Here is a 13,074-nt window from a genome sequence, read left to right on the forward strand (position 1 = left end):
GCATGAGTAGGACATAAATCACCATGAACATGAATATCATAGAGGCTATGTTGATTTTGTTTCAACTACATGCGTGAACATGCGCCAAGTCAAGCCACTTGAAACATTCAAAGGAGGATACCATCCTATCATACTGCATCATAGTCATCTCAACATTCATGTGGGCATACAAGACAAACCATTATAAGCTCCTAGCTAAGTAAGCATGGCATAAGCAACTATGATCTCTAAGTTGTCATTGAAAACATGTTTCTCTCACAACAAAGCTGAATCAGGCATGATGAGCTAGTCATATTTAAAAAAAAATAAAATAGATCGAGTTCATACCAGCTTTTCTAGGCTCAGTCACTTCATCATATATCGTCATTATTTCCTTTCACTTGCACGACCGAACGATGTGAACAATAATAGCGTGCTCGTGCATTGGACTAAAGCTGGAATCTGCAGGAAAAAACAAAGGAGAAGACAAACTAATATGGCTCTTTGAAAGCTAAACATGTATGCATGCAAGAGGCACTAAACATTGTAACCAATATCTTCTACCTAGACCCAAAGAAAAATAAAACTATCTACATGGGAAAACTCCCAACAAGCAAAAGAAGAAAAGAAAATCTTTTTGGGCTTTCTCAAACTAGACAGACACATGAAAAGAAAACGAGAAAAAGAAAATAAACTTGCATGGATGATACAGTGGCAAAGTGTGAACACGGGCTAACAAGGTGAAAGCAGTTCTCACGTAGTTACCTTTAATGGAGCAAGGTATAGTGGGCACACCAGGATCACCTAGTTTCTTAGGAGTTCCACCTTGAAGGTATAATTAGCAAGCATGGCGGAGATCTCCAGATCAGGTATCCTACTCTTATTAGTCACAATATCTTTCATATACATAGCATACGGAGACATCTTGAGCATATCCGTCAAACACATTTGCAGAAAGACAGGTCTTATCATTTCAATAAATCGCTCAAAATCCTCATCATCCTTTTTCTTGGATGGTTTGGGAGGAAAGGGCATGGGTTTCTGAACCCATGGTTCCCCTTCTTTACCATGCTTCCTAGCAGTGAAGTCATTCTTATCATATCTCTTATTCTTAGGCTGTGGGTTATCAAGATCAACAGGTTCAATCTCCACATCCTTATCATTGCTAGGTTGAGCATCAACATGAACATCACTATTGATATTATTGTTAGGCTCATGTTCATCACCAGATTATGTCTCAGCATCAGAAACAGAGGCATTGTTTGGACTCTCAGGGGTAGAAGCAACAGGGTTGCTAGGGTGCAGGTTCCTATCATCGTTCTTCTTCTTTCTAGGATGACTAGGTGCATCAGTGCTAACTCCTTGAGAATCTTGTTCAATCCTCTTCGAATGACCCTCGGGATACGAAGGTGCCTGGGTCATTCCACCGCCTCTAGTAACGACTCTGATAGAATTGTCATTCAACTCATTGAGCAAGTCATTCTGAGCTTTAAGTACTTGTTCTACCTGAGTAGTAACCATAGAGGCATGTTTACTCAGAATCTTAAGATCATTGACATTTCTGTCCACACAAGCACTTAAATGACTAAGCATACGAGCATTCTGTTCCAATTGTGTGCTAACATAATCGTTGAAACTCTGTTGTTTGGCAACAAAGTTATCAAATTCGTCCATGCAAAGGCTAGCAAGTTTATCAAAAGTAGTATCACTCTCATCAAACATACGCAGAGAATTTACTTCTACTACCTGTATCGGGTTATCGAGACCATGGATCTCTTCGATAGGTGGTAGATTTTTGGCATCTTCAGATTTAATGCCTTTCTCTTGCATCAATTTCTTGGCTTCTTCCATATCTTCAGGACTGAGGAATAGAATACCTCTTTTCTTCGGAGTTGGCTTAGGAGGTGGTTCGGGAATAGTCCAAGCATTCTCATTGCACAAGATGTTATTCAGTAGAATCTCAGCTTGTTCTACACTTCGTTCCCTGAAAACACTACTGGCACAACTATCTAAGTGGTCTTTGGAAGTATCGGTAAGTCCATTATAGAAGATATCAAGTATTTCATTCTTATCAAGAGGGTGATCAGGCAAAGCATTTAGTAGCTGGATGAGCCTCCCCCAAGCTTGTGGGAGACTCTCTTCCTCAGCTTGAGCAAAGTTGTATATTTCCTGCAAGGCAGCTTGCTTCTTATGGGCAGGGAAATATTTTTTAGAGAAGTAGTAGACCATATCCTGGGGGCTAGGCAAACATCCAGGAGCAAGAGAAGTGAACCAGGTCTTAGCATCATCCTTTAGCGAGAAAGGAAACAGCTTGAGCATATAGTAGTGGCGAATCTTTTCCTCACTAGTGAATAGGGTGGCTATATCGTGCAGTTTGGTAAGATGGGCTACAACCGTTTCAGACTCGTAACCGTGAAAAGGATCAGATTCGACTAGAGTGATTAACTCAGGGTCGACAGAGAATTCATAATCCCTATCGGTCACAAAGATAGGCGAAGTAGCAAACTTCGGGTCGTATTTCATCCTAGCGTTCAGAGATTTTTCTTTCCACTTGAGCAGAAGTTTCTAAACATCATAACTATCCTTACACGCAAGAAAGTCCTCAGCTATCTCTCCGTCCATAACATAGCGCGTATCGGGCATAACAGGCATAGTAACAGGTTCTACTTCAATAGTATCAGCAGTTTCAGAAGTATCATCACATCTAGCAACAGCTCTAGCAATATGTGCATCAAGGAATGCACCAACTGGCAAAGCAGTGTCAGGCATAGTATCAAGCATAGCATCATCAGGCATAGTATCAAGCATAGCATCATCACGCATAGTATCAAGCATAGCATCATAAGCATCATGGGCAGCAGAAGTAGCATCATCAAGCATAGGCGACATATCAAGATTTATAGCAGGAGGCGATTTCGCAAACTTACTCAAAACTGAAGGTGAATTAAGTGCAGAGCTAGATGGCAGTTCCTTACCTCTCCTCGTAGTGACCAGCAGACGTCAATCCCAAGTGACTCAGAGAATATAGATGTGCCTCCCCGGCAACGGCGCCAGAAAGACCCTTGATGACCCACAAGCGTATGGGATCGCAGCAGTTTCGAGGGTAGAGTATTCGACCCCAATTTGTTGATTCGCCAAGATGGGAAGCGAAAGAATATTCTCAAGTATTAGCAGCTGAATGTGTCAGATTCAACCACACCTGAAAGATTAGTGTCTACAAGCAAAGTATGAGTAGCAAAGTAGTATGATAGCAACGGTGCGAGAAACGATCTGTTGACGGCAGACTATTCCTAACTGTTGTATCAATGGCGCCAGTAGGTTGCACGTGGACGGGAAATATTCTTCCCCGACAACGGTGATGGAAAAGATCTTCCAACAAGTAACAGCGAAGTGGCAAGGAACAGCAGTAGCAGTAGCGGCAGAGGAACAGCAGTAGCAGCGAAGTAACAGCAAAGTGGCCCAATCCCTTTTGTAGCAAGGGACAAGCCTAAGCAAAGTAACGTAGCAAGGACCAGTAGTAAAAGACTCGTAGGCAGTTGATCAGTGATGGATGACTGTGACAAATGTGATTCATCATGTAACAACTATAACACGGAGAGATAAGTAACTAGCTCCCATTTGTCAATCTAATGTAGGCATGTATTCCGTATGTAGTCATACATGCTTAGGGAAAAGAACTTGCATGACATCTCTTGTCCATACCTCCCCTGACAGCGGGGTCCTAATGGAAGCTATGGGATATTAAGTTTCTCCTTTTAATAAAGAACCGGACCAACGCATTAACACGCGGTGAATACATGACCTCCTCATACTATGGTCATCTCCGGGAGTGGTTCTGGCTATTGTCACTCCGGGGTTGCCGGGTCATAACACATAGTAGGTGACTACAACTTGCAAGATAGGATCTAAAACACACATATATTGGCGACAACATAATAGGTTCAGATCTGAAATCATGGGACTCGGGCCCTGGTGACAAGTATTATGCATCGCCAAGTAGTAGCAACATCAATCTAGAACATAGTGGATACTAGGGAACAATCCCCGTCAAGAACTAACTCGATTACATGATAGATCTCATCCAAATCATCACCGTCCAGAAAGCCTACGATGAGATTACTCATGAACGATGAAGAGCATCATGGAATTGTCGATGCAGAAAGGTTGATGACGATGATGGCGACGATTTCCCCTCTCCGAAGCCCGAAACGGACTCGAGATCTGCCCTCCAGATGAAGAACATCATGTGGCGGCGCCTCCGTATCGCAAAACGTGAAGAAACCTTCTCTCTGATTTTTTTCGGGCGAGACGGAAGATATAGAGCTGAGTTTGGGGGCGGTGGTGCCACGTGGGCCCCACAAGCCTGCACGTCGCGGCCTAGGGGGGTGGCCGCGGTCTGTGGGCTTGTGGCCCACTGGCACGCCCCCTCCGGTGGATCTTTGCGCATGTATTTTTCTTTTATTGCAGAAAAAATCTCCATAAATTTTCAGGACATTCCGAGAACTTTTATTTCAGCACAAAAACAACACCATGGCAATTCTGCTGAAAACAACGTCAGTCTGTGTTAGTTCCATTCAAATCATGCGAATTAGAGTCCAAAACAAGGGCAAAAGAGTTCAGAAAAGTAGATACGATGGAGACGTATCAGTCCTCGGGAGCACTTGCTTCATATAAGAGTACTTTCAATCCCGTCCTTTGCATTAAAAAGGATTGGGCTACCTTGCTGCAACTTTGATATTATTTTTACTTGTCACCTGTTATGAATTATCTTGCTACAAAACTATCGACACCGTTACTTACAACACTTGTAGAGAACCCGTTGTCCAAAACTGCTTGCCATTTCCTTCTGCTCCTTGTTGGGTTCGACACTCTTACTTATTGAAAGGACTACAGTTGATCCCCTATACTTTTGGGTCATCGGCGTGGCTCTGGGCATCCAGAGGCGTGACAAGCGTGGTAAGAGGGGGGCTCGCAGCAAGTGGAGCCAATCTCCCTGCCACGGCATACGAGTGTAAGGGCGCGTCACTACGATGTCGGGTCAAGGGGAGAGCAGGGGTAAGGGTCAGGGGAGCTTACCGCGGTTTCAATGAAGGCGACGAGGAGGACGAAGGTGGACATGAGACGAGGCAATCGATGATGGCGGCGATGATGTACGCGATGAAGACGACAGCGATAACGAGCATATGAGCCGCCCTAGCTTGATTCGAGGATTGGAATGGACAAAGCCGGAGGCGGCGGAGCTTCTCAACACCTTGGCGGGGCACGTGGATGATGGTGGCCGTGGGATCGATGGTGGCGTGCCCGAGTGGTCTCTGGTGGTGGAGGGCAGAGAGCTAAGCGATGCAAGGTGGGGATCGTAAAGGAGCTAGGGCTCGCGAGGGAGGTTGGGGGCGACATATAGGTGATGGGGAGGAGCTGGATGGCCAGCACGTGGTCATCCTTGTCCATGAACGTGTGAGGGACAGCCACCGAGCCTCGTGTGAGTAGTAGGTTGCAGATGAGATGGGAGTTGTGCTGGCCCTTTACTTCGGATATAGAGCCTAGTCCAACAGTGAGGCTTTCACTCCTTATCTCTTTCTATTTTTATTTAAAATTTTCTGTTTTGGCTTAGTTTTAGTACTAAATACTTCTCCAAAAATATCTGATAGGGTCCAATATTTGCAATGCAATATTTGGTACTGCCACAAAATTTTTGGGGCCCTTTTGAAAAGTTTGGAAATTTACATAATTCAAAAGGCTTTTATTTAATTTTTTTGGCGTGTGTCATAAATTGGTTGAGGCACCAAAATACTAGATAAAAATTTGGTTACAATTTTATAATTGCTTAGGGAATATTTGTAACCCAACCATGATTTTTGTCTTCAGGTTTGCAAATATATTTAATCCACATATTAATTGAATTTTGAATTTGAAAAGGAATTTGAAATGAGATATGATTCAAATGTGATAAGTCATTGTATAGCAAAAAGGGATTAGCTTAATCTTGGCCATCACTGTAGCTTGATTACATGGGTTACTATAGGTGGTAACCAGGGGTGTTACAACTCTCCCCAACTAAAAGAAATTCTCCTCGCGAGAATTATGAGGGACAAGTAAGGGGAAAATGTTTGGTTAAAAATTCTAAAAATTCTTCTTGTTCGTGGTTGCTCTTCTCGAAGAAGTTGATCCCTTTAGTTGATGTCTTCAATTTTCTGTTTCACGTTACCTTGATCAAGTCATCATCCTTCCTTCGTGATCTTCGTCGTCCTACGAGATAAGAGGGAAAACTATAGAAGAACGTAGCTACACATAGTTGGGCATCTGACGGTGAACTCAGGTAAGAATACATGTATTATTCCTCAAGTTGTAACCCAGGGAATTCATAGAGTGCAAGATGCGATGGTACAAAGGTTTCAAAAAGGGAGGCAGTCATTCGATGTCTGGTCACAAGGTGAAAGGGGTTCAGTGCAACGAGAATAAATATTACGTCTGACGCTAGAATAGACCATGCCCTGGATTGTGGCTCGGGAATTACAAATGAAGCCAAGTGCAAATGATACTTTGGAACGAAAGATGTATAGGAGAGTCAGGTTTGGATCTTGTGGAACTATCGGTAATGGGCCCACTATGTGGGTCAACCGTAGGCAGCGCGATGACACCCTACACGATCTTGGTAGAAGTCATGTCACATGATAGAATGTCAGTTATGTTGGAACAACGTTGGTACCAAGGTTGGGGTCCGAGTAGACCCATTTTCCTGCTCATTGAAACGAGGCAGACCAATAGGCAAAGTTCTCGTCCACCGGCAACTACCGAAATGTTATCCACGATACTAACTGGGTCATACTCATAGGGTTGTACGCCGAGGTTTTTATCTAAGCAGGGAACTACCAATTCTCAAATAATTTATATTACAAGAAAGGTTAAGAAGACCAATGGGAAGGAGAATGTGATTTTCATATCAAACATACCAATGGAAAGGAAAATTTGTTCACACAGAAATATTAGAGTATACCTTTCCCAAGGAAATTAGAGCATGGTATACATGATAGGTCATCAAGTACATAACCATTTAGATATAGGGGCAAGGAGAATCATGATGTTTACCCATACAGTATAGTTTGGATAATTGATCAAAACATCTTAGCATTGTGCTTCCAATGTTCCTGTTGACATTTGAAGTACCACACTCGTGCTTCGATAGTAGCTGATACGTCTCCGTCGTATCTACTTTTCCAAACTCTTTTGCCCTTGTTTTGGACTCTAATTTGCATGATTTGAATGGAACTAACCCGGACTAACGTTCTTTTCAGCAAAACTGCCATGGTGTTGTTTTTGTGCAGAAATAGAAGTTCTCGGAATGACCTGGAAATTTACGAGGATTTTTTGTGGAACATATAAAAATACTAGTGCGAGAATCAACCGGAGGAGTGGAGCGAGGAGCCCACAACCCCACCAGGCGCGGACCCCCCTGGCGGCGCCTAGCAGGCTTGCGGGGCCCTCAGAGCTCCACTGCCTCCAACTCCATCTCTATTTAGTCCCTTTCGTCCGGAAAAAAATGAAGGAGAATTGTTCATCGCGTTTTACAATACGGAGGCGCCGCCACCTCCTGTTCTTCCTCTCGAGGGCAAATCTGGAGTCCGTTCTGGGCTCCGGAGTGGGGAGATCGTCGCCATCGTCATCACCAACCTTCCTTCATCGCTAATTCCATGATGCTCTTCACCGTTCGTGAGTAATCTCATCGTAGGCTTGCTGGACAGTCATGGGTTGGATGAGATCTATCATGTAATCGAGTTAGTTTTGATGGGGATTGATCTCTAGTATCCACTATGTCCCGAGATTGATGTTGCTACTACTTTCCCATGCTTAATGCTTGTCACTAGGGCCCGAGTGCCATGATTTCAGATCTGAACCTATTATGTTCTCGCCAATATATGTGTGTTCTTGATCCAATCTTGCAAGTTGTAGTCACCTACTATGTGTTATGACCCGGCAACCCCGGAGTGACAATAGCCGGAACCACTGCCGGAGATGACCATAGTATGAGGAGTTCATGTATTTACTAAGTGCTAATGCGTTGTTCTGGTTCTCTATTAAAAGGAGAACCTTAATATCCCGTAGTTTCCATTAGGACCCCGCTGCCATGGGAGGGATGGACAATAGATGTTATGCAAGTTCTTCTCCCTAAGCACGTATGACTACATACGGAATACATGCCTACATTACATTGACGAACTTGAGCTAGTTACATATCTCTCCGTGTTATAATTGTTGCACGATGAATGTCATCCGGCAGAATTATCCATGACCGATCCAATGCCTACGAGTTTTTCCTACTGGTCCTTGCTATTGTTACTCTGTCGCTACTGCTCTCACTGCCGCTATTGTTCCTCTATCGCTATTGCTGTCACTTCTGCTACTGTTACTCTGTCCCTACTGCTATCACTACTGCTATTGTTACTTTGTCGCTACTATTGTTGTTGCTGCTACTGTTACTGTTGCTACTGTTTCTATCACACTACTCTGCTACTGATACTTTGCTGTAGATACTAAGTCTTTTAGGTGTGGTTTAATTGACAACTCAACTTCTAATACTGGAGAACATTCTTTGGCTTCCCCTTGTGTCGAATCAACAAATTTGGGTTGAATACTCTACCCTCGAAAACTGTTGCGACCCCCTATACTTGTGGGTTATCAAGACTATTTTCTGGCGCCGTTGCCGGGGAGGCATAGCTCTATTATTTGAGTCACTTGGGATGTTTGTCTGCTGATCACTATGAGGAATCTGAGAGATCCAAAAACTAAAGTCTTGACCTCAACTACGAGGACAGGTAAGGAACTACCATCTAGCTGTGCACTTGATTCACCTTCAGTTATGAGTAAGTTTGCGACACCACCTCCTGCTAGAAATTTTGATGTGTCGCATGTGCTTGATGATGCTACTTCTACTTTCCATGATGCTTTGCTTTATACTGCTTTACCACTAGGTGCATTCCTATATGCACAAATTGCTATAGTTGCTGCTAGATGTGATGATACTTCTGATACTGCTGAGATTATTGAAGTAGAACCTTCTATTTCGCCTGTTAGAACTAGCTCTCCTAGATATGAATTGCCTGATATGCCTGAGAGTTATGTTATGGAGGGAGAGATAGCTGAGGACTTTCTGGCTCGTAAGGATAGCTACGATGTTGAGAAATTACTGGTCTTCAGCGGCCTCCACGTAGTAGTAGGCACCGTCGGGGCAGCAGTCGTCGTCGGCAGGAACCTCCATCTCCTGGCTCCAACATCTGTTTGCGGCAACGGATCAAGGGGCCAAAGGGGGAGCAAAGCAACGGTGAATACTCATCCAAAGTACTCGCAAGTCTTACATCAGAACTATTCTAAGTATACATCAGTATCAAAGAAGGGGGGTGTTTATATGTGGACTGACTGCAGCAATGCGAGAAATAGAGAGAAAGGCCTAGTCCTATCGAAGACTAGCATCTTGAGAGTCTTGCAGCAATAGACGAGAATAAAGAAGGGTAACACAAAAATAGTCATATTGTTGCAGCCATATTAAAGTGAGGTCACGCCTAGAGATCCTTCCTCGACTCCCTGCGAGGAAGCAATCCCGAGGCAACTAAATCCAGTTAAGTAACAATTGTAGTTGTATAAGAACAGGGCACAACTCCAAGTCGTCATGTAACCGTGGACACGACTATTCGAATAGTTAATTTTCATCCCTGCACGGGTGCACCACATGTCCCGTCACGCTCGATAACACTCTGGCCGCACACACTTTTCTGGGTCATGCCCGGCCTTGGAAAATCAACACGTCGAAGCCCCACCTAAGACTCAACAGAGAGGCCAGCCCGCCGGTCTAACTCCTAAGCACAAAGGGTTCATGGGCCCAGTTCCCCTTTGCGTTCCTGCACGATGAATGGGTGGCCGACGTCAGTCCTAGCATCCCTTAATCACAAGCGCGATACATCTCGGGACCACTCGGGCGCGCGCCGCTACATTGGTGATATCTGAAAAGCTTCGGCTGATACCGCGACGCCCAGTACCCATAATCCTTCCCGCATAGCCGGTTAGTGCGAAAAGGTCTCCAACCAACCCAGATCAAATACCCAAATCCATTATCATTTTAATTAGGCCATGAACACAATCTCGCGGGAATCCACTTGTCTAACATCTAAGCACCAATGATCCCAGTAACATGGTCGAGTAACTATGTGGTTGTAACATCGAGGGGGATGTTGGGGAACGTCGCGTGGGAAACAAAAAATTTCCTACGCGCACGAAGACCTATCATGGTGATGTCCATCTACGAGACGGGATGAGTGATCTACGTACTCTTGTAGACCGTACAACAGAAGCGTTAGTGTACGTGGTTGATGTAGTGGAACGTCCTCACGTCCCTCGATCCGCCCCGCGAACAATCCCGCGATCAGTCCCACGATCTAGTACCGAACGGACGGCACCTCCGCGTTCAGCACACGTACAGCTCGACGATGACCTCGGCCTTCTTGATCCAGCAAGAGAGACGGAGAGGTAGAAGAGTTCTCCGACAGCATGACGGCGCTCCGGAGGTTGGTGATGACCTTGTCTGAGCAGGGCTCCGCCCGAGCTCCGCAGAAACGCGATCTAGAGGAAAAACCGTGGAGGTATGTGGTCGGGCTGCCATGGAAAAATCGTCTCAAATCAGCCCTAAAACCTCCGTATATTTAGGTGGGAGGGAGGGGACCTTGTCTTGGGGCTCAAGGAGCCCCAAGGGGGTCGGCCGAGTCCAAGGGGGAAGGCTCCCCCCCCAAACCGAGTTGGACTTGGTTTGCTGGGTGGGAGTCCTTCCTTCCCTTCCCACCTCCTCTTTTTTTTATTTTCTCTTTGATTTTCTTTCCTAGGAGCATAGGGCCCTTTTGGGCTGCCCCACTAGCCCACTAAGGGCTGGTGCACCACCCTCATGGCCTATGGGCTTCCCCGGGGTGGGTTGCCCCCCCGGTGAACTCCCAAAACCCATTCGTCATTCCCGGTACATTCCCGGTAATTCCGAAAACCTTCCGGTAATCAAATGAGGTCATCCTATATATCAGTCTTCGTTTCCGGACCATTCCGGAAACCCTCGTGACGTCCGTGATCTCATACGGGACTCCGAACAACATTGGTAACCAACCATATAACTCGAATACGCATAAAACAACGTCGAACCTTAAGTGTGCAGACCCTGCGGGTTCGAGAATTATGTAGACATGACCCGAGAGACTCCTCGGTCAAGATCCAATAGCGGGACCTGGATGCCCATATTGGATCCTACATATTCTACGATGATCTTATCGTTTGAACCTTAGTGCCAAGGATTCATATAATCCCGTATGTCATTCCCTTTGTCCTTCGGTATGTTACTTCCCCGAGATTCAATCGTCAGTATCCGTATACCTATTTCAATCTCGTTTACCGGCAAGTCTCTTTACTCGTTCCGTAATACAAGATCCCGCAGCTTACACTAAGTTACATTGCTTGCAAGGCTTGTGTGTGATGTTGTATTACCGAGTGGGCCCCGAGATACCTCTCCGTCACACGGAGTGACAAATCCCCGTCTTGATCCATACTAACTCAACTAACACCTTCGGAGATACCTGTAGAGCATCTTTATAGTCACCCAGTTACGTTGCGCCTTTTGATACACACAAAGCATTCCTCCGGTGTCAGTGATTTATATGATTTCATGGTCATAGGAATAAATACTTGACACGCAGAAAAAGTAGCAACAAAATGACACGATCAACATGCTACGTATATTAGTTTGGGTCTAGTCCATCACGTGATTCTCCTAATGACGTGATCCAGTTATCAAGCAACAACACTTTGTTCATAATCAGAAGACACTGACTATCTTTGATCAACTGGCTAGCCAACTAGAGGCTTGCTAGGGACGGTGTTTTGTCTATGTATCCACACATGTAAATGAGTCTTCATTCAATACAATTATAGCATGGATAATAAACGATTATATTGATACATGAATTATAATAATAACTATATTTATTATTGCCTCTAGGGCATAATTCCAACAGTCTCCCACTTGCACTAGAGTCAATAATCTAGCCCTCACATCATCATGCGAATTACATTGTAATAAATCTAACACCCATACACTTCTGGTGTTGATCATGCTTTGGCCGTGGAAGAGGTTTAGTCAGCGGGTCTGCTACATTCAGATCTGTGTGCACTTTGCATATATTTACGTCCTCTCCCTCGACGTAGTCGCGGATGAGGTTGAAGCGTCGTTTGATATGTCTGGTCTTCTTGTGAAACCGAGGTTCCTTTGCTAAGGCAATGGCACCCGTGTTGTCACAGAACAAGATTATTGGATTCAGTGCGCTTGGCACCACTCCAAGATCCGTCATGAACTGCTTCATCCAGACACCCTCCTTAGCCGCCTCCGAGGCAGCCATGTATTCCGCTTCACATGTAGAATCTGCTACGACGCTTTGCTTGGAACTACACCAGCTTACCGCACCCCCATTAAGAATAAATACGTATCCGGTTTGCGACTTAGAGTCATCCGGATCTGTGTCAAAGCTTGCATCGACGTAACCTTTTACGGCGAGCTCTTCGTCACCTCCATACACGAGAAACATCTCCTTAGTCCTTTTCAGGTACTTCAGGATTTTCTTGACCGCTGTCCAGTGATCCACTCCTGGATTACTCTGGAACCTACCCGCCATACTTATGGCCAGGCTAACATCCGGTCTTGTGCACAACATTGCATACATGATAGAACCTATGGCTGAAGCATAGGGGACGGAGCGCATATGCTCTCTATCTTCATCAGTTGCTGGGCACTGAGTCTTACTCAATTTCGTACCTTGTAAAACTGGCAAGAACCCTTTGTTGGACTGTTCCATTTTGAACCTCTTCAAAAATTTATCAAGGTATGTGCTTTGTGAAAGTCCTATCAGGCGTTTTGATCTATCCCTATAGATCTTAATGCCTAGAATGTAAGCAGCTTCTCCTAGGTCCTTCATAGAGAAACTTTTATTCAAGTAATCCTTTATGCTCTCCAAAAACTCCACGTTGTTTCCAATCAGCAATATGTCATCCACATATAATATTAGAAATGCCACAGAGCGC

Source organism: Hordeum vulgare, chromosome 4H, assembly GCF_904849725.1.
Source record: "Hordeum vulgare subsp. vulgare chromosome 4H, MorexV3_pseudomolecules_assembly, whole genome shotgun sequence".
NCBI classification, from domain to species: domain Eukaryota; kingdom Viridiplantae; phylum Streptophyta; class Magnoliopsida; order Poales; family Poaceae; genus Hordeum; species Hordeum vulgare.